This window comes from Urocitellus parryii, chromosome 5, assembly GCF_045843805.1.
Source record: "Urocitellus parryii isolate mUroPar1 chromosome 5, mUroPar1.hap1, whole genome shotgun sequence".
In the NCBI taxonomy this organism is placed as follows: Eukaryota; Metazoa; Chordata; class Mammalia; order Rodentia; family Sciuridae; genus Urocitellus; species Urocitellus parryii.
The window spans coordinates 201,779,947-201,799,666 of record NC_135535.1 but is presented as its reverse complement, the minus strand read 5'-3'; positions in this window follow the sequence as shown (position 1 = coordinate 201,799,666).

The window sequence follows — 19,720 nt, the reverse complement described above, 5'->3', positions numbered from 1 at the left end:
GCACCACCTAGACCTGCCAGACCTTAGCTCTGCTCCTTGTCACCTGTCAAGGATTGTCTCAGGCCTAAATCACCTTCTAAAGCTCCTGTTGAATCCCTCTGGCCCAGAGGCACTTCTGTTTTCTTCTCTTTTTCAGAGATTTACCTTCTCCCCCGCCCACCCTGCTCTTCTGCCTCTCTGTTAACTGAGCTTATTATTAAAAAATTAAATTATAAGTTGGTGGACATTTATTGCAAGAGACTTGAAAAATAATGTAAAAAATTCTACCACTAGTCAGTCACACACACACACACACACACACACACACACACACACACACACACACACTTTAAACTTTTTTTTCCCATACTCGGGATTGAACCCAGGACCCAGGGGTAGCTCACCACTGAGCTAAGTTTCCAGCTCTTTTTACTTTTTACTTTGAGACAGGTTTTCTCACTTAATGTTGGTGACAGACCCCCTCCCCATTCTGGAGTATTCTTCCAGGGCCCACTTTGGCTGGATGCTTAGCATCCTCTCTGAATGACCAGCTTCGAGCCATCAAACCCATCCTGGGTTCCTGAGCCTTTAGGTAACCCTCCGTACCCTTTTTATTGGTATAAATAATGCTCCAAGGGAAAATCCAACAAAATCAATCTCTGGGCAAGCTCGAGCTTTTTCCTAGGACAGATTCCTAGAGGTGGGGTCGCGGGGCCATAAACCCTGGGCACTCTTCTCTCTCCTTGGGTCTTCAGTTCTTGGGAGTCCGCGGCACCCTGCCCTGTGGCGGGGGAATTCCTCTTGGGTCCAGGGAACATTTCTGTGGCTCTTCTTCTCCTTCACGGTGGCTTCTGACCTGGGCCCTCCAGATCCCCTTTTCTTCTTCTTCAGGGAAGAAGCCAGGGAGCAGCTGTGCATCTGTAAACCACATTCCCGCCCCCTCGGACCTAGGGGCTAGCAGGCTTCAAACTCCACTGGAAAATCCTAGCACCGCCAAGTCCTGGCTGGAGTTGCCATGGTGACAGACAAGGATGACAACCTCCTCCTCACCTCCCACCCCGCATCTTCAGAAGACTCTGGCTGCTTCCTTGGCCGGACGGCTTGATCCCATTCCATGGTGGGGGTCTCCTATGGCGCTAGCGGCCAGCAAGACTTCACGGAGCTCATGAACCCGCCCCGTGTGTTCTTTTCTGTCTTCCTCTTGCTTCTCCTCTGCTTCCAACATATCCCAAAATCCTAGATTCCGGAAGTCATCCTAAGCCTGTGCCGGGGCCATGCACAAAGCAGGGGTCTTAGAAGTGAGAACATAAACCCAAAGGAAGGGACCCTGTGACCCAAGCAGGGAATCTGATCCTGCCTGGGTCCTGGAGAACAGGGGACAAAAGCACACACAGCTCCAGGTGGCCAGGCCTGAGAATGGCCCTGCCCCTCGAGGTGCGTCCTCAGGTATCTGCAGATGCAGAGCGGGGGCTTGGGTCTGCCTTCCGGGGGCTTAGCAAGAGGGAAAAGGAGATCCGTGATGCAAACGTGGCAGGACCATGATCCTGCCGCACCTGTGACGGCTCAGGACTGGTCTCACACAAAGCTCCGGCTCTTCCTTTGTTTCTGACATGATTGCTCCTTGAATGAGTCCTTGAATGGGTCCGGGGTCACACCTCCACCACTCTGGGCGCGATCCCCTGGGGGGCCTCATCCAGGCTTGGTCCCCATGCCCCAGGGTTCCCGTCCTGAAGCTGCAGGGAGACCTCCCTCCTCCGATGCCAGTCAGTGGGACAAAAGCCAAGGACCCCTGACCGCTCCTCCAGGGGCCTGGACACATCAGCCCTCCATTAGCTCTGTCCTTGGCACCCCCACCCCTTCTGTGATTAACACTCAAAACTGTGCGATTCACACAGTCAAGACTCGCACGGCAGTTGACCCGCAGGGCCCTCCCCAGCCCTCCTTTGTTCTGGGTTGCTAGGCGCTCTCTTGCTTGTGAGGACAATATTGACTTTTATGTGTTTTATTTGCCCTTGCATTTGAAGAGTCTGGGCAGCACCCAGGATGCTGGGGCTGGGACTTTTCTGAGGGTGAAATGCTCTCTGGAGGGATGTATTCGTGTTGTGCCTTAGACACAGGCTCTTCCCACACAAGCCCAAGGCCCTGGGCTGGTGCTCAGGTCTCTGCACGAAGCAGTCACCATGGAACTCCCACGGGATGTCAGACCGCCACGCCACGCACTGCCCTCCGAGGTGCACACACTGAGGTCGCCTTCGTGGGATTAAGGTTGACCACAGTCACGTGACCAAGGAAAAGCAACAGAGCCGAAGTCAGACTCAGGAGTCCTGCTTGTTGCCCACCGACGACGTCCCTTGCAGGGATGACCACCACGTGGATTGGAGTGTTTGGCATGGCCCCGGCCCGTGCAGGACACACAGCTTCCTAGAAGTGATTGTACGCCCCGTGGGGAAGCGCAGGGCGGGTACAGGACAGCAGGCCCAGCTTCCTGCCTGTGAGACTCAGAAAGGCCTGCAGAGGATCTCTTCAGGAGAACGCTCAGGCAACGGTCAGACTCCATGTTGCATGTTCCAAACACATTCGTTTAAGACAGAGACCATCAGCGAGGCCCAGACAGAGGTCCAGGCAAGCACCAGGTAGCATCTGATACTCTGAGGGATCGGGGAGGTGTGGATCTTGGAGAAGGAAGATGTGCTGGGTGTGGGAAACAGGGAAAGGATTAGGCTGAGACTTCTACATGTCTGCAGGCATGGTGATTGTGTCCTTTAGGAATCTTCTGGTGCAAGTGATACGACATCCAACCCACATTAATTGAAGAATTTATGTAATTAAGTTCAGGCACAGCTTGTTCTAGGAGCTCCAACAACATCGTTATCTCCCGGCTCCTTCTTCCTCCTTCATATGGACTGTCTTCTAAAGAAGTCCCAGGATTATCGAAGATGAAAACAAGCTGGGGTTCTGTGCCTATCCCTGAGGCAACAGCTGTCACCAGAGATTGGAACTGTGTTAATTGACCTGAGTCACCTGCTCAGAAAGAAGAGGAGTAGTTGTCATTCCAAGGAGATTTGGAGCTCTGTTAGTGGAAGGGGGATGTGCTGGCATCCAAGGGACACTCAGCACAGTGAGCTCTGCTCCTCCTGCCAAAGCCACAGTAAAGAGAGTGGGTGGGGCTGGATCCTCAGTGCACTCTGGGTCGCCCCTGGTGCTCCAGGAGTTCCGGGAGGGTGGCTTAGGAGGGCCACACCTGCTTCTGCCCAGGTGCCTGGTGCCTTCTGAGGAGAGGAGGTGGCCTACTGCACAAATCCAAGCCTGGGGGCTTGTGATGACTAGCCTGTTCCTGGTGGGAGGTGACTACTACTGCAGAGATGCAAAGACCCCCAGGAGGGGGCATTGGGAGCTTCCGCCTGGGCTCGGGAGTGAATCTGGGTCCCTGCCATTGGTCCTGGCTGAGGCAGCACACTCTGAGTGTGGGAGACCTGCCCTGGAGGCAGCAGAGGCCCAAGCCCAGCCGAGAAGGAGAGCCTCTGTGGGTTAGACCCTCAGGGTGGCTGAGCACCGGGAGTCCTGCTCCTGAGTGGTCCAGCACTCTCCCAGCCTCGCCTGCGGGTCTCCTTTAGTCCAGCAGTGACATGAGGGGCAGGGTGTTATTGCTGCACTTAGATGTCCTGAAACACTGTGAGGAACTCTGGTTTCCTCCTCTTCTGTGTCCCCCAAAGCCCAGATGTTGCCTTCCACTGGGTGGAAATATGGGACCAAGAAGATGGGGGGAAGGAAGAGGAGCCGCAGGATGTGGAGGAAAACCAGGTGTGGGCTGGAGATTGCCCTGGCTCCTGGGCAGCGGTGCAGAGTGCAGGTGCTGATTTTAATGCCCAGCTTGACCAGGAAGCAGCTCTGGCCTCGTGTGGGGCCAGGGCAGAGGTGCCAGCTTTTTGAGCAGTGATGCCTTTCATTTTATTTACACATTTTAGACAGAAACATCTCCCAGTGTTTTACACAGTTCTGTGCCTCCAAAGGCTTGGGATGTGAGAGAATGACTCATCTTCTTGTCTTGAAGTTGTCATTGTGTGCATCAGCCGTGACAACACCTTCTGGAATGCACAGTCACAAGTCCAACAACTCTAGGCTGGGCACATTGTGTGTGTGTGTGTGTGTGCACACATGCGTGTGCGTGTGAATGTGTGTGTGTGCACGTGTGCAGTATTTAAGAAAATAACCAGGAATACTCAAAACCTACAAATAGGAAGGAACTTCCTCAACCTGATAAAGGATCTGAATGTTTTCCCAAAATTCACAGGCTGTGGGCTGGGTTTTTGGCTCAGTGGCAGAGCGTTTGCCTAGCATGTGTGAGGCACTGGGTTCAGTTCTCAGCACCACATATAAAAATATTAAATATCGGTCCATCAACAACTAAAAAATATATATATTAAAAAAAAAAACTCTGACATGCCACAACCCTAAACCCTAAGGTGATGCTATTTAGAGGCAGGGCCTTTGGTAAATTATTAGGCATGAATGGGATTCAGTGTCCCTGGTAAAGACAGCCGTTTGCTTTTCTACCATGTGAGGGCAGAGCAAAAAGATGGTCATCCATTAGCCAGGGAGTGGGTTCCTCACCAGCCCCTGACTCTGCCGGCAATGTTGATCTTTTCAGTCTCCACATCTGTGAAAGATAAATTTCTGTTGTTTACAACCCACATATTTGTGGCATTTTGTTCTAACAACCCAAACAGATTAGGACAAAGGGTATCTATAAAATGTCTGCAGCTCACAATATGGGAAAAGAGTGGATGCTCTTCTCATAAGACCAGTTACAGAAAAAAGGGTGTCACTCTGTGAAGGTCTGTACTGGAGATTCTGTCCACAGAAGTTGGCCATGTAATAAGTAGATAAAAAGCATCCTGGGCTGGGGTTGTACTCAGCAGTAGAGCACTTGCCTAGCATGTGTGAGGCCCTGGGTTTGATCCTCAGCACCACATAAAGAGAAGTAAATAAAATAAAGATATTGTATATTTCTACAACAACAAAAAAATACACTTTTAAAAAAGCATCCTGATTAGAAAGGAAAACACAAAAGTATCTTTTTTTGCAATGATATAATCTTGTCATACAAAAACCCTAAGAAATTCATTAAAGAAAATTAGAACAAGCAAGTCCAGTAAAGTTGCAGAATATAAAATTAATATATAAAATCAATCATTTATCTATATACTAGCAATGAACAATCTGAAAGTTAGAATCATTCCACTTATAATAACATTGAAAATAATAAAAGATTTAGAAATAAATTTAACCAAAGTAGTGGGAGATTTACACATCAAAAACTTTAAAATATTGTTGAAGAATTAAAGGAGATTTCAATAAATAGAAAGACATACTATGTTCATGGATAGGAGGATATTATTATTCAGAAGGCAATAATTCCCAAAGTGATCTATGGATTCAATGCAATTTCTCTCAAAATTCCAACTTCCTTTTTTTGGAGTATGTGTGAAAAATGTCAAGCATATTCTAAGATTTATATGGAAGTGTAAGGGATGCAGAATAGCCAAATAATCTCAAAAAATAAAATGTTGGAGTACTCAAGATTCCCAATTTTAAAACTCATTACAAAACTGTACTATTCAAGACAGTGTGGTACTGTCATAATGATAGATATAACTTAATGGAAGAGAATTCAGAGTCCCAAAATAAATTACATACAGCTGTAGTCAGGTGAATTTCAAGACAGATGCTAAGAATTTCCTATACAATGAGGAAACGAATAATCTTTTCAACCAATCGTACTGAAACAACTGTATATTCAGATGCAAACAAATGAAGCTGGACTCCTCTCCCACATAGCAAAAATTATCATAGACCACAGACCTAGGGCTATACATATATAATTTTAGAAGTAAATCTTTGTGACCTCAGTTAGGCAAGGGTTCCTCAGATATGACACATAAAGCACAAGCAACAAAAAGAAAAAAATAGATAGCTGTACATCAAAGTGGAAAACTTTTTGTGCATGAAAGGATATTATAAAGAGTGTGAAAAGACAACACACCGAATGAGGGGGAATGTCAATCACGTATCTGATAATTGACATATCTAAAACATATAAAGAATTCTTACCACTCAACAACAGAAAGACAAATGATTCAACCTAAAAATAGACTAAGATCTGAACAGACATTTCTCCCCAGAAATATACAAATAACCAACAAGCTTGTGACAGGATGCTCTACATTATCAGTCATGAGGGGAGCACTAGCCAAAACCCTAATGAGATACCACTTCATGCCCTAAGATGGCTGTAGTTAAAAAACAAAGAGGCAGTTACAGGACTGAGGCGGTCTCAGAGGAATTGGAACCCTTATAGATTTCTACAGGAAATGCCATCTGGCGCAGCAACGTGGGAAATCAATCTGGCCGTGTCTCAAAAAGTGAACAATAGAGTTACCACCAGCAATTCCATGCCTAGGTATATGCCCAAGATAATTGAAAATATATGTCTACATAAAAATGTATATACCTGGCCCTTCATGTCAGCATTATATATAACAGCCAAATGTTGAAACCATCCAAATACGCACCAACTAATGAATGAATAAAAGGAACACGATTTATCCACGCCATGGAATATTATTCAACTTTAAACAGGAAGGGAGTACTGGTAACCGATATCCGTGGATGAATCTTGAAAACATGTGCACTGAAAGAAGCCAGTCACCTAAGGGCACGTGTTGCGTGATTTCATGTATATGAAGGTAGAATTGGCACACTGCAAACCCAGCAGACAGTACCTTCCAATCTCCCTCCTTCTCACCTGGCCTCTGTCTCCCTATTGCCATTGCCTCTCCTGTGGTCAATCCTGTCTCTCCAAGACTTGTAAGGGTCCCTGAAGAGTGTCTTGTCCTCACAAGACATTTAGGTCCCACCCAGGCCGTCGGGGACAATTTCCCCATCTCACAGTCCTCACTGTAATCTCATCTGCAAAGTCCCTTTTGCCTTCTAAAGTAACAGCTGTAGGTTCAGGGATCGGAGCCTGAACGTCTGTGGGTGCCATTACTTAGGTGACCACGGTGGCAGTGACACTCAGTTGCAAGACACTGTGCTTCCACTGGGAACAGGGAGTGCCTCTCTATTTAGTTGCAACATTATGACCAGCCAGTGCTTCTTTTGGACTTCCCATGCCACGTGATTGTTCTGCCTTTTGCTTCCATGAGACATTGAGCTCTGTGAGGCAGGAGCTGGGGTCTTTCTGAACCCAATGGGGAAGGTTATGATTATTTCAGAGTTTGGTCTTGGACAAGGTCTCCTGGAAGCCAGGCTGCCTGAGGCAGGGACAGGATGGCTGTGTCCCTGCAGAGTGGCTCCAGGCTGCTGTCCCTTGATCTCCGAGGATGGCTCCGGGCTGATCTTGGCTTTCTCCACCCACAGGTCTTGACAAGACTGCTCTGCCTGCCTCTGTGAGGCCCCTGCTCTGTGAGCTGGTAGCTTTGCATGCACCTGAGAATGGGGGAGCAGGTGGTGCAGGTGCGGCAGTCAGGATGGACGAGCCATGGCCAGGGCTGGAGACAGGGCCTCCGCACCGTCTCTCCTGCATCTTGGGAGCATGCGTTACTATTTCTCCTTGACTCCTGAGCTGTTTTGTGGACTTACTTCCAAATTTCCTCACCCATTCCACATAGATGAGGCTGCTGGACAGCTGGGTTCTGAGTAGCTGAATCATTCTAGAATTACCCCTCCTCAAAGCTCACCAAATGACCCAAGGCTGCTCATATGGTCAGCCTGCTCTGACTATTAAGGCAATGCGTCTCCCTGTCCTCTTCATTATCGAGATCATTCTGGGCCGGTAATTAGACGTAAGAGAGGAAAGGAAGAGCTCGTTAGAATTTCTTGAACGCTTTGCTCTGAATAAGACTGCGTGGCCTTAGATTGCTGTGTGATCACCAAGAGGCTTTCATTATATTTCTCGCTCCCAGTAACAAATGTCTGATTCTGTGGTTCTCACATTTATTATTCTCCCCCCAAACTCATAAACGCCTAACATGAGTGGGCCAGAGCATCTCTCCCAGGTGTCACGTCCTCGTTCAGCACAGGTGCGAGCACCTACCACCAGGAGGTGTGCTCCTTGCTGAGGTTGGCAGGCGCCGGCTCCAACATGCTCCTGGGAGCAGCTTCCACAGGTCAGGTTCAGTGGGCACTGCATGCAGGGCCTCTCCTGGGAGCAGCCTCAGCATCCAGCCCTGCGGGGGTGAGGGAGGCAGGAGTGGGCGGGAGGCTAAACCGCAACCCAGCTGCAACAATGGCCTTGTCCAGTCACAGGGAGCTCTGAGCTGGACTCTCAGCAGCGGAGACAAAGGGGCTGGGACCCTGCTTCTGCGTCATCCTGAGGCCCCAGGTGAGTCTGCTTTCTGGAGAAGGACAGAACCCCGGGGGCAGCTGGGCAGAGGAGAGCCTCCATCCTGAAGGCCACCTGGGCAGCGTGCCCCATTGTGATCTCTCTCCAGACACAGACAGGGTAAGGGCAGGGGGAGGTAAAAGAGAGCATCTCTGTCTTTGTTTTATATAATTGCTCTAGAAATCATAATTTGGACCCTTCATGTACTATGCCCTGAACCCAGGTCTAGACACTAATAGATGGTGCCTGACTTGCCACGGCCCAGCATCGGAGTCTTCTACTTGAAGATGGGTGTCTGGGGACAGGCGCCTGGTGTAACCTGAGGGGCGTCGGCACCATGTTTACTCCCCCAACACTGGTGCTGTGATGTCGTCTATTCACTCCTACATCTTACAGACCTCCTAAGACAAGGCCTCAGCAATGCCCTTCTCAGGAATCAACACTGATAAAAACCAGCTTTCGTGTTTACTCATTTATCTGCCCTTCCAGGTGTTTCCACTCCCCCTGTGGCCGTACCCTTCCTTGCTGGGTCGGTATTTGAGCAAAGCAGCTGTGATCCAGATGTCCTTGGTTCCATTTGGTTAAACTCAGTCTGGGCCTCAGAATCCAGGCACCCGGGCCTGTTTTCTAGTTCCTCCAGGGCATCCTAACAACTCGGGGCAGGGTGTGGTGTCAAGGAGAGAACCGTGGGCTCCCCAGCAGAGCTGCTCTGCAGGAGGGCTCCCCTCTCTCGGACGCTCAGCTCCTCAGGCCTTCTTGGGCCCTTCCACCCTTCGGTGGACTGTATGTTGTCCAAGTTTCTCTTGTTGCCTGAGAACCAGCGTCTCCCATCCTCCTGCGTCCTGACCAGAAGTAGAAGTCCTCTGCTGTTGGCTGGGCCTTGGCTCTCCTTACCCCTTGTCCGAGTCTGGTTAAGAGCTGAGGAGGATCACGTTGGATTCTGAGGCCAAGGAGACCCCAGGGACCCTGTCTGGGCCGCTCCACAGTCTCACTGCTGTTTGGAAGGATCGCCATGTTTCCCTTCACCCAAAAGGGAAGTGTGGGTGCAGTTTGCAAAGCATACCTAGCATGGAGATGAGGACTCCTGGGTCTCACCTGTGGGCGCTGCGGCCATGTCACTGTGAGGTCTGGGGCTGGGTGCCACCCTCTTGGACGTCCATTTTCTTATTTTCTAAGAGAGGAATTCCTGGTATAGCACCTTCGGGAGGATTTAGCCGTAACACTTCCAGATTCTTGTTCAACTTTTGCATGGAGAAAAAAAAAAAAAAAAGGTAAAAAGACGGAAGAGGAAGGGCACTTTGTGGTATCTAACTTCCAGAAGCATGAGAACTTCCAGTCATGCTATCTCCCTCACTAACTTGTGGTGATAGGGTACACACAAGGCTCTAATTCTTTATTTTTTTAAAAAATAAGATGGTGGCTAATTTGATTTGAATGCCCCAGTCTGTGAGTAGGCTTCATGATTTTTAATCCAATTAGTGTTTTTGGAGATACTTCTGGCTCTAAGGGTATCTGGTTTCTACTTATGATATAACGTCTACATCCCGTGACTCAAGTTTCAAGAAGGGAGAAGTCGGCCTATCATCAATAGAAAGGGCCTGTTTATACGATTTCCTTGCTTTCTGTTATTAAACTCCTGTGACAGGGAGCAGAAGACTTGCTTTGAGCTCAGATTTCTGTAAGCAGCAGAAAATCCACAGAATGATTTCAACTTGAAAATGTGCCATACAAATGAGCATTATTTCTCAATAGGGTCTCAAAACATCCTACCTGAGGGTAAACAGGAGCTGCCACATGACGGCCATGCTGAGAACATTCTGGAAGTCTCCACCGAGGGATCAGGAGACAGGCTCTTGCTTTGAGCTGAATGGCACAGGTGGACAACCTCAGGGCCCCCAACCTGGCAGTCCTCCTCTTCAGAGTCGATCTCCAGGTCCATCTGAACTACTGTCCAAGTCAGTGACATTTTCACTGAGAAAATAGTGCCCCGAATCCAATATTCAGCTCTGTTTGTGTTGGCACCACATCAGCTTAACAGACTGAAACTTCTGAAAAGAATGTGTGTTTGTAGTAACACCAAGCTGCAATTTTCACACTTAACTTACTTTAATCAATAAAATTCTCCATCTCTCTCAAGGTAATTTAGTAACAAGAAACTTTCTTCTGCCCTTGACCATTGCTGATAAAAAATTGCGTAAAACCATCTGAGCCATAGCACGAGTTGCACCCCATTGCCCTGTGATACATCAGCCTCGGATCCAATTTATATGTGACGGAAAGTGAAGGGAGAACAGGGAAGAGTGAAAATGATAGGAAAACACTTTGCAGGCGCATCTATTAGGGGACATGTTTTTTTGCACAGCGCTTCTGCTCATGTGACGGGGCGTGAAGCTTGTTCAGAGGGATTGTCACTAAAGGGTCTCAGCAAGAAAAAAAATTCCTGGTACCCCATTACCCACATCGAGTCTGGATCTGTACGTTCCATCAATTAGGAAAGGTACATGGGACCAACCACTACCCTGTACAGCCGTTAAAAGCAAGCACTCTCCCCTCCGTGAAGCTCTGTTGTGGAAGAGTGTGAAAAACATACCTGTCCAGAATGTGGAAAATGGGGAGGTGGGGAGTGGCCTTGAAATGACATTTTTTTTTTTTATAAGTTCTAAGAAAATCAGAAGCACACTGAACTTTGGATCAGGGCTTGTGGCACATGGGGGTAGTGACTGGAGCGTTCCTTCCTGGCACTCTGAGGATCGGATTAGTTCATTTGCATCTGTGGCTTCTAGATTGAGTTGGTGCTTCTGACATGGCTGCTGGAAGGAGCCAGGTTCTCAGGCCCACTTTCCTGCTGTGTCCTGTGCCCAGTGCTTCGGGATGATAGAGAAGGATTCCGCATCCTGTCAGCACCCAGCGTGGATCACGTTGTAGGCTGTGCCCCCTGTGAGCCAGCGTGTTTCCACAGCCTGATGCAACGAGACACACTTTATTTCAGCAACACAGGGAGTTTAGATGGCATCAAGTACCAGGAAAAAGGTTCTTTTTGAAGATACAGATTTATATTATTATCTGTGCTGTTATCTCAGATCCATAAGGGGAGGTAGGGAGGAGGGGCAGAGAGAAGGGGAAGGGAAAAATGCTAACTCTAAGCCATTCAAGTCAGGTGAGCCTGACTGGGTCTTCAACTCCTCATTAATAAAGGCAGGAAGCCCAGACAGATCATCTCAAAAAGAGCAATCTCCCCTCCCCCAGATCTTACAGTCCAGGAGGTGATGAAAATTTTGTAGGTGTTTTTTTTTGTTGTTGTTGTTGTTTTGTTGTTTTTAATCTTAAAAGGCTCGTGTTAGTCAAATACCATAGCACGCCGTTATTTATAAATTGTACACTTTAATTGCTTTTGATAGAAATAATTCAAAATGCATGATTCTGGAAAAAAAAATATTTAGAATGGATTAGAAATAGAAATGGCCAAGGAGCATCCTGGCTGTATCCAAATTCTTGGTTAAGTTTGAGAGATGGGAAAAGTCTGTTCTTATTGTTCGTTGATAAGTCACACATTCCATGTTCTTTCCCTAGGTGTGAGTGACCGTGTTACACACACAGTCCAGCTTTCTAACTGTCCGAAACAAACCAAAGCAACCTGATACAAAAAGAAGCAAACAACACCAAAGCAAAAGGAGGAAACGTGATCCAAATTCTTGCCTCTTACTTCCTCCTAATGCAGTATGGTGCTTCAGGCACTCCCTTTAACAATGGGACGGGAGGAGTGTTTTGCATATGATCCTCCAGTGCTGGCCACTGGGGGAAATGAGAGCGGGAAAGTGGCTTCCCCAGCTTACTGCTCCCAGGAGGGATGGCAGCAGCCCAGCTGGTGGAGTAGCAGATACCAAGAGGCTGTGCCTGAGTCTTTCTCCCTTTCCTTCCTTCCCTACATTCTCAGCATTACCCTGGAAAATGTCAAGTACAGCATGATTTTAGGGGCCACCAAGGTGGCCACAAAGAAAATGTAAAGAAATTAGAAGATCTTGAATCTAGTTCCAGTGCAGCTACTCTGGAGCCATGGGATTTGGGGCAAGGATTCCTGGGACTCAGTTTCCTCATGTGAAAGGAAAAACAGAACTACCTAAATGGCCCCCCTTGCCTGGCTCTGGTTTCTCAGAGATTTATCTTACTCTTTGCAGAATTAGAACCTTCTAGAAGAAGGTTTTTAAAAACAGAGATACCAACTTTGTATTAACCAAAGCTTCAACTTTGGAACGCTCTTGGGGAAATCTCTTTCTCTCCATAATTAAAAATCTTTAGAGATCATTATTATTTAAAATTAATTATTGAACTAGTTTGGAGTCAATTAAGAAAGACGCATATTGGCACTAAGGACTGGCTAGTTCCAAGATAACTGAGGTTTTAAATATTTAACTTGTAAATATTGTGATTCAGATAAACATGACTTTATGAACAAGGAAGTCCAGGAGATTAAAATCCAGGAGCAGCGTGGATCACGTTGTGGGCTGTGCCCCCTGTGAGCCTATAGTCATTGCCTGACACAAAAACAAGAGACCAGAGACTCCGCTGAAGGAAGCTGGTTCTGTTTGTGCAGATTGCCCTGCATTGTTTTTTCCTACCTTTGCTTTTTTCAAATGTCTGTGCCTCTCTTTTGAGAACCTGCCCCCAAATATCACTATTTTCTTTGGTGTTCTATTAAACTGGATTTAGAGCATTGGCATAGGTCCTTTAGCTCCCCCAGTACCTACGAATCCCAGGTTTAGTGCAACTGAGAACCATCCTCTGTCCGTCTTCTGTGTATCACCTCCAAATTCTTCCTTCATCGCGGGCTCTGGGGACACGTGGAGAGCTGTTCTCACGCTCTCTCTTTGCCAGCTGGCAAAGGTCCGGCTCTGTTAGAAGGCCCTGGAGAGACTGACCCAGGAGAAAGGGCTTCCTCCTCCTGGTTCTAGTGGCTTGCTTGTCCCTTGCCCCTGGCAGTGATTCTCCATCACCTGGTTTCTCTGGTACCCACAGCTTCCTCGGCGTCCTCACCTACAGAACACACAGTCAGCAGCACCCAATGGCCTCCAGTCTTCCCCCACACCCAGAAAAACTTGTCCTTTTATAGATGGTACCCATGTCACAAAGAGACCACCGGAGAGCAGCTTTCCCTGGCACCATGTCATCCTCCGAGCTGTGGCCATGTCCTCCTCAACAAGATCTGCATTCCAATCTCCAGAGCGGGTGGGTGTGGGGGGACTCTTCCTTGGACTTCCGACTTGTGCCCTGATATGGAACTGCTCCTTACAGTGCTGTTCCTATACTCCCGGAGGTCCTAGTTATCTGTTTATCTACTAGTAGGAGGTACTAACCAGTCCCCCATTACTCCAATCCTACCTTAGATTAATAATTCTTTATATGAAGCTTTTCTAATTCAAACTACTGTACCGTTTCTTTCTCATGTTTGGACCTGACTGATACCCATCCTAAAGTTATCTATGGGAAGAAAGGGATTTTAATTTTGAACAAATAGAATTGATTGTTTGATTAATAAGTTGGATGATTAGTCTTGGTGTTAGCTCTCTTGTATTGATGTGTATTAGTTAGTTAGCGTTGCTATAACAAAATTCCACGGACGATGTTTCTTAAATGATATAAAAAAATTTTTTTTTCATGTTTCCTGAGGCTAGAAGTCCAAAGTCAAGATGTCAAAAGTTTGATCTCTCCTGAGATGTCTCTCTGTGGCCTGTGGATGACTGCCCTCTCACTGTGTCTTCAGAAGCTCTTCTCTGTATGCGCACATCCCTGGTATCTCTCTGTGTGCCCAAATTTTGTGTCCAATTTTTATTTTCCTATAAAAACAACAGTCAGATTAGATTGGGACCCATAGTTATGGCCTCATTTTAATTTTATTGTCTCTTTAAAGGCTCTTCCTCAATAGAGTCACATTGTAAAGTACTTTAGAGCTCCAACATATGAATGTTGGAGAGACACACTTCAGCCCCTATTGAGGTACTTGATTTTCTAACTTAGGTTTTCAATATGTTGGAGAAGAAACTCTGCAGTGGTGAGAAGAGCATCTGCCTCCGCTCTGGAAGACTTGATGTGAGGCCATCTCAGTTTCTCATCAAGAAAAGAGGCGTGGCTGGGATTCAATGAGCTTATGCAAATGAAAGTGCTTTAAAACCTGCAGAGGACTTTATGAAACTGGAGTATTCCTTGGTAGGTGTATGAAATCACACATTTTAAAAGAAACTGACATAACTTTTCATATTTGAAAAGTTTGAAAGTCAGCTGCCAACCTATTAAATAGGTGTTAAGTATAAATGATTTGTATGGCCAGAAAAATCTCTTTGGTTTATTAGAAATGGGAAAAATTTCTCTGACCTCGTGACTGTCTCTGCACATGCCAGGTCATCCTGACCAAGTCCCAATTTTGGATTAATTATTGAATCATCTCTTTTGTTTTCTCATCTTTGCAGAAGTAATAAGGAAGACTTTTAAAGCCTTATGGACTTGTTTAATTGACTCAGCCTTTAGTTTTGGAAAAGATGGAGACTTCATGGTCTCTAGAATTTCGGCCAGCAAGTTTTCTGGCAATTTCTACACTCCCTAATGGAAGGAAAGAAAATAAACTATAACCTGGTGCTCATTTTATTCCATATCAGAGCCACTCTCTGCCAAGTATATTCAGTGTTTTCAGTCATCTTACTCCATGACAAACTGAGGCACCTAGTGAAATTGAGTTGTCAGGTCCTTGAGGGAAGGGAACCCATTTGTGGAGGTGTTTCACCTACAAAACATTGCATATATCTCATTTAATCCTCGCCGCATCCCTAGGAAGCAAATATGAATTCAATCCATCTTACAGATAAGGAAACTGAGGCTCACGGAGGGTGAATAACTGGCCAGTGGTAGACCAGAGATGAGAACTCAGATCCACCTACATCTGCTACTGCTTGTCTTATCGCCTCCTTTATTAGCCAGAACTTGTTCACCCTGGCCTCAGTTTAATAGTGCTCCTAGTGACATAATTGTCATTGGGTTGAAGCAATTCACAGTTGATTCTAACAGAGCTTGAATTAATAAAACTCTCCAGTGATGGGGTACTTAACGGTTCTCAAGCTACATCATCGATATTAAAAATGAAGCACTGGATTTAAAAACATATATTTTGGCAGATATTCAAGCACACGCTGCCACGGTACCCACCGGCCTTTGCCTCCTGTGATCTAGAGTGGTCATCTACGGCAGCGTTTGCTCGTGTCTGTCCAGCTCTGCCTTCACCGTCTGTGTATGCACCCACTTAATCTGTAGAGAAGTAATGTCCACAAATTTATCTAGCAAAGGAAAGTCCACTTCTGATAACTATTTGTTTGCCTTTCTGGTTTTTATCAGATTCCACAGCTGAGAAATAGCAGGCTTTTATGATTTTAAATTCAGACTCTGGCGAGTGTGTGCTAGGATCTTTAAAAGACTTGAAGTATGTCCCTCCATAAGCTTCACTTTGAAATCTCCTTGGAAGATTATTCTCATTTCAAAAGGAAAACAGAGAAAAAGAAACCCAACCAAACTTTCCTGAAAACGAAGAGACGAGCCAAGAGTTCAAAGAAGGAATGAACGAAACTGCAGCTTTAATAACGGGAGGGAGGAAGTGACCTCAGGCAGGAGCATCCAGGAGGAGCATCGTCCCTCCACGTGTCCCTTGGAGTCCTTGCTTCCCAAGATCTTGCAGTTGAGTGTCAGTATTGGGCTTCTCCCCCGGAGAGTACCTTCTTTGGGATCAGGAATTGTTTCGCTCATCTTTTCCTCCTGTTCTGCATCTTGTCTAATCTGCCTTCACGGGGACCATCGCCACCTCTAATTGGACCCTCATGGCAGCTCCTTGAAGAGACCCTGCCTTCCAGCCTCCTCAGCATGACCTCCTGTCCCCTCTGTAATGGGAACCCCTCCTGCAACTTCCCCAGGTGATGCCAGATGGCTTCGCAGATGCCATCTGAACCCCATCACCGTCGCCCAAAGCCTTGCAAAACTTAGCCCTCACCAAATACTTTGTCAACTGTGTTTCCCACTGTCTCTACTCTTCCCCGCCCCCAGCCCCTGCAACCTAGGAAGGAAATAGGGTTATGGAATAGTAAGGACACGAGGTGGGGGGCATCTTTAGAATGAGTGGTCAGAGGAGGCCTCTTTGAGTATGTAGCACTTGTGGGCACCCTTGGGAACCAGCCACATGGAGAAGTGGGGAAGGAAGTCAGACACCCAGACGCAAAGGCCCTGTGGAAAGACGGAGCTTGGCCTTAGGGGGAGATAATGGAGACCCCTGTGCCCCGAGCAGAGTGGGGAGGGGCTGCAGAGTAGGCAGGAAGCAGGTTCTGTGGGAGGTTGTTCAGCCTTGAAAAGTGTCCTGTGTGAGTCCCTGCATGTGTTTCTGCAGGGCAGTGAGATGACACGGGCTATGTTTTAGAAGATAATCCTAGCAAGGGGTGAATCGCAGTGGAAAAGGGTCCACTTCCAAACGACTCTTCCAAAGTCACTTTTCTGATTATCATCTCTATAGGAGAGAAATTATTTCCCTTTCAATAAGGTGTCAGAAGGGCTGCAATCTTTCTTAGGGTCTGCATTTTGAAGTCTCCTTAGAGTACACGAGTGTCAAGGGATTTCTTTGGAACTCTTATGAATTTTTGGTGACATTCTACTCATTAAAGTAAAAAATCCATTATTAACAATTGCATCCCCTAATTAAATGTATGTTGAGCACCTTAGTCTCTCCCAAGCCTGGTGCTTGGTGTTAAGAATGAAGAAAGAGGGGCTGAGCGTTAGCGCACTTGCCTGGTATGTGTGAGGCACTGGGTTCGGTTCTCAGCACCACATATAAACAAATAAATAAAAATAAAGGTCTATCAACAACTAAAAAAAAATTTTAAAAAGGAATGAAGAGACAATGAAAGTGATTCTTATTCTAGAACCACTTAGCATGTAGTAGGCTAGCAGTGCTGTTGGTGTCCTGGGTTGGTCTGTGTTGGTGCATCATCTTAAGACTCAACTGACCGTGTATTTTAGCACTGGTGTCATTGGGACATTGCCATCTTCATATCTTCTTATAATATACAGAGATCATCAGGGGTCATTTCCATATTACAGACACATTTTTCTGTACTTTACTTTACAATCAAATAGGTTCAGTTGGATTTTTCTTTCTTATGCTTGGCCTTGAGAACCTTTTGTCTTTTGTCCTGATGACCTTTTTAAGGACATTTCTAAAATTGAATATTAGTTGAAAACTGCTCAGGAATCACTTCAGGGGAGTCTTTCTCCACATAATAAAAAATAGTTCCAGGAGTGGGGTTGGCGTGATATGGCCACATTAGTTCCATAGGTTTCTTCTCCGTTTGGGGGAAACTATAACTAGCAAGTAATCAACCGTAGTCAGCTGTTTTTTTAAAAAAAGTGGAACTGTACTTGGTTTGGGGACAAACCTAAGATTTTTCAAGAACTTTAGAAAAAAAATGCTGAGATATGTGCCCCACAGTTTTAAAAAAATCGTGTCTTAGACAAGTAGTCTATTTTTGAGAAGAACGCTTAGCCTTCTAGTCACAACCACATTTGTTGCATTTGGCTCTAGCAGGGAGAGTTAAAATCTTGTGTTTGTCAGCAGTGAAGCCAGGATGCCTATGCCCCAAGTTTAAATATCCAGGGATCATCCAGTGGTTTGCGTTTATTGTTCATAAAGTCGGCACGGACAAACCACCTGAGTAGTTCCAGATGTTGAATCAACAAGACCGTACTTCACAAACCTACATGAAAAAAGTAAATTTTTAAAGGCTGGGAGAATTGTGCTGTTTGAGGATAGAAAGACGCTTTCATTCTTAAAACAGATTAGACCCAGGACCTGCAGATGGCAGTGCGAGGTGACATTTATGTCCCTTTGGACATTTGGGGTTTCATGTTGAAATCCACTCCTCTCTGCTCTCTTTGTTGAGCAGAAATCCCAGCAGTCGGCTGGCCCTCCCCAGAGGACTGGACTGTTTTTAAGATAGAAAATATCTCTTAAATTTTATCAGAATGATTTGAGAGTAGCATGAAGAAGAAAAGTTTCTCTGGGTTGGTTCTAACATTGGAAAATACAGAGACGAAAATGTGGCTTAGAGTTATTAAAGTCAATTCCATCTTTCTGGTATTTTGGCAATGGAGCTGAACATTGTTCTAGGCACCTTGCTTTGGAGTTGGCTACCAAGGGTAACATTATATGGTAGTAAGTAACATGACTTGCACGGGCCTGGGGCCAGGAAGTTGGAATTTGTGGCCATAAATCTGAGAGCTGCTGAAGGTGTCGTATGTTCAAGTTTATCAGGCACAGCCAAAAAAGTGAAAGTTCCGATATCCAGGATGCCTACAATGCTATAATACATAACCTTACTGAGTGGCAAAGAATTTTTATGGCTATTGGCTGGAATCCAAACAGAGATTCAACTATCTCTCTGCAAGATATTTCAGTGAAGTGACCCAAGTTATTCAAGTAAGATTCTGGCTCATAAATCTGAGGTTGTAATAATAACTTTATTCTGTGTCCTAAATATCACACTGCAATGGCCAGAGATGGAAGCATCTCTATTGTCCGCACACAGTATCACTCACTGTCGATGAAGGAGTCATCGGGATGACGGGCTAATCTGATGCATTGTGCAGTAGCTAAAGTCTGACACTCAGATGATTATATGTCAAGCATGGTGGTAAGTGGCCTTCAAACATTATCTCACTTAAGCCTCCCAAGTATCTTTATGAAGGAGGTGCTCTTGACAAATGAGGAAACCAAGGCACAGAGCAGTTTGCAAATTGCCTAAGGAAACAAAGGGATGGAGACCCACTCAGACAGTTCCCAGGGTCTCAATCCATTTCCTTGATCTTCCTACTCAGATCCTCTTTGAATGATAGCAAACATTTTTTTTCCAAATCTTGAGCATTTTTAGATATAAAAAACATTAAAAAAGCTGTTATATAATAATGGACTAATGGAAGGAATCTCATGAAGGAAACTCCGAGTTCAAAAAACAAATATTGCTAGGACTGTGAAGCCCACCTACCTTCCCCGGCCTCCCTCAGTCCGGAGGTAGTTGATCCTGTACTGGACCCTTCTATCCCCACAACATCGGTGTGGGTCTTCAGGCCGTGTGTCCCATGCAGCACACCTGACATGTTCTTTGACAACCTTTTCCTCTTGATGTTATATGGGATAGTCAATTTATGTGCCAACTTGCCTGGGACAGGGGATGCCCAGATATTTAGCAAAACATTATTCATGACGATCTCTATGAGAGGGTTTCCAGATAAAATTAACCTCTGAATGTTAATCTCGGGAGACTGCCCTCCCTAGTGTGAGGG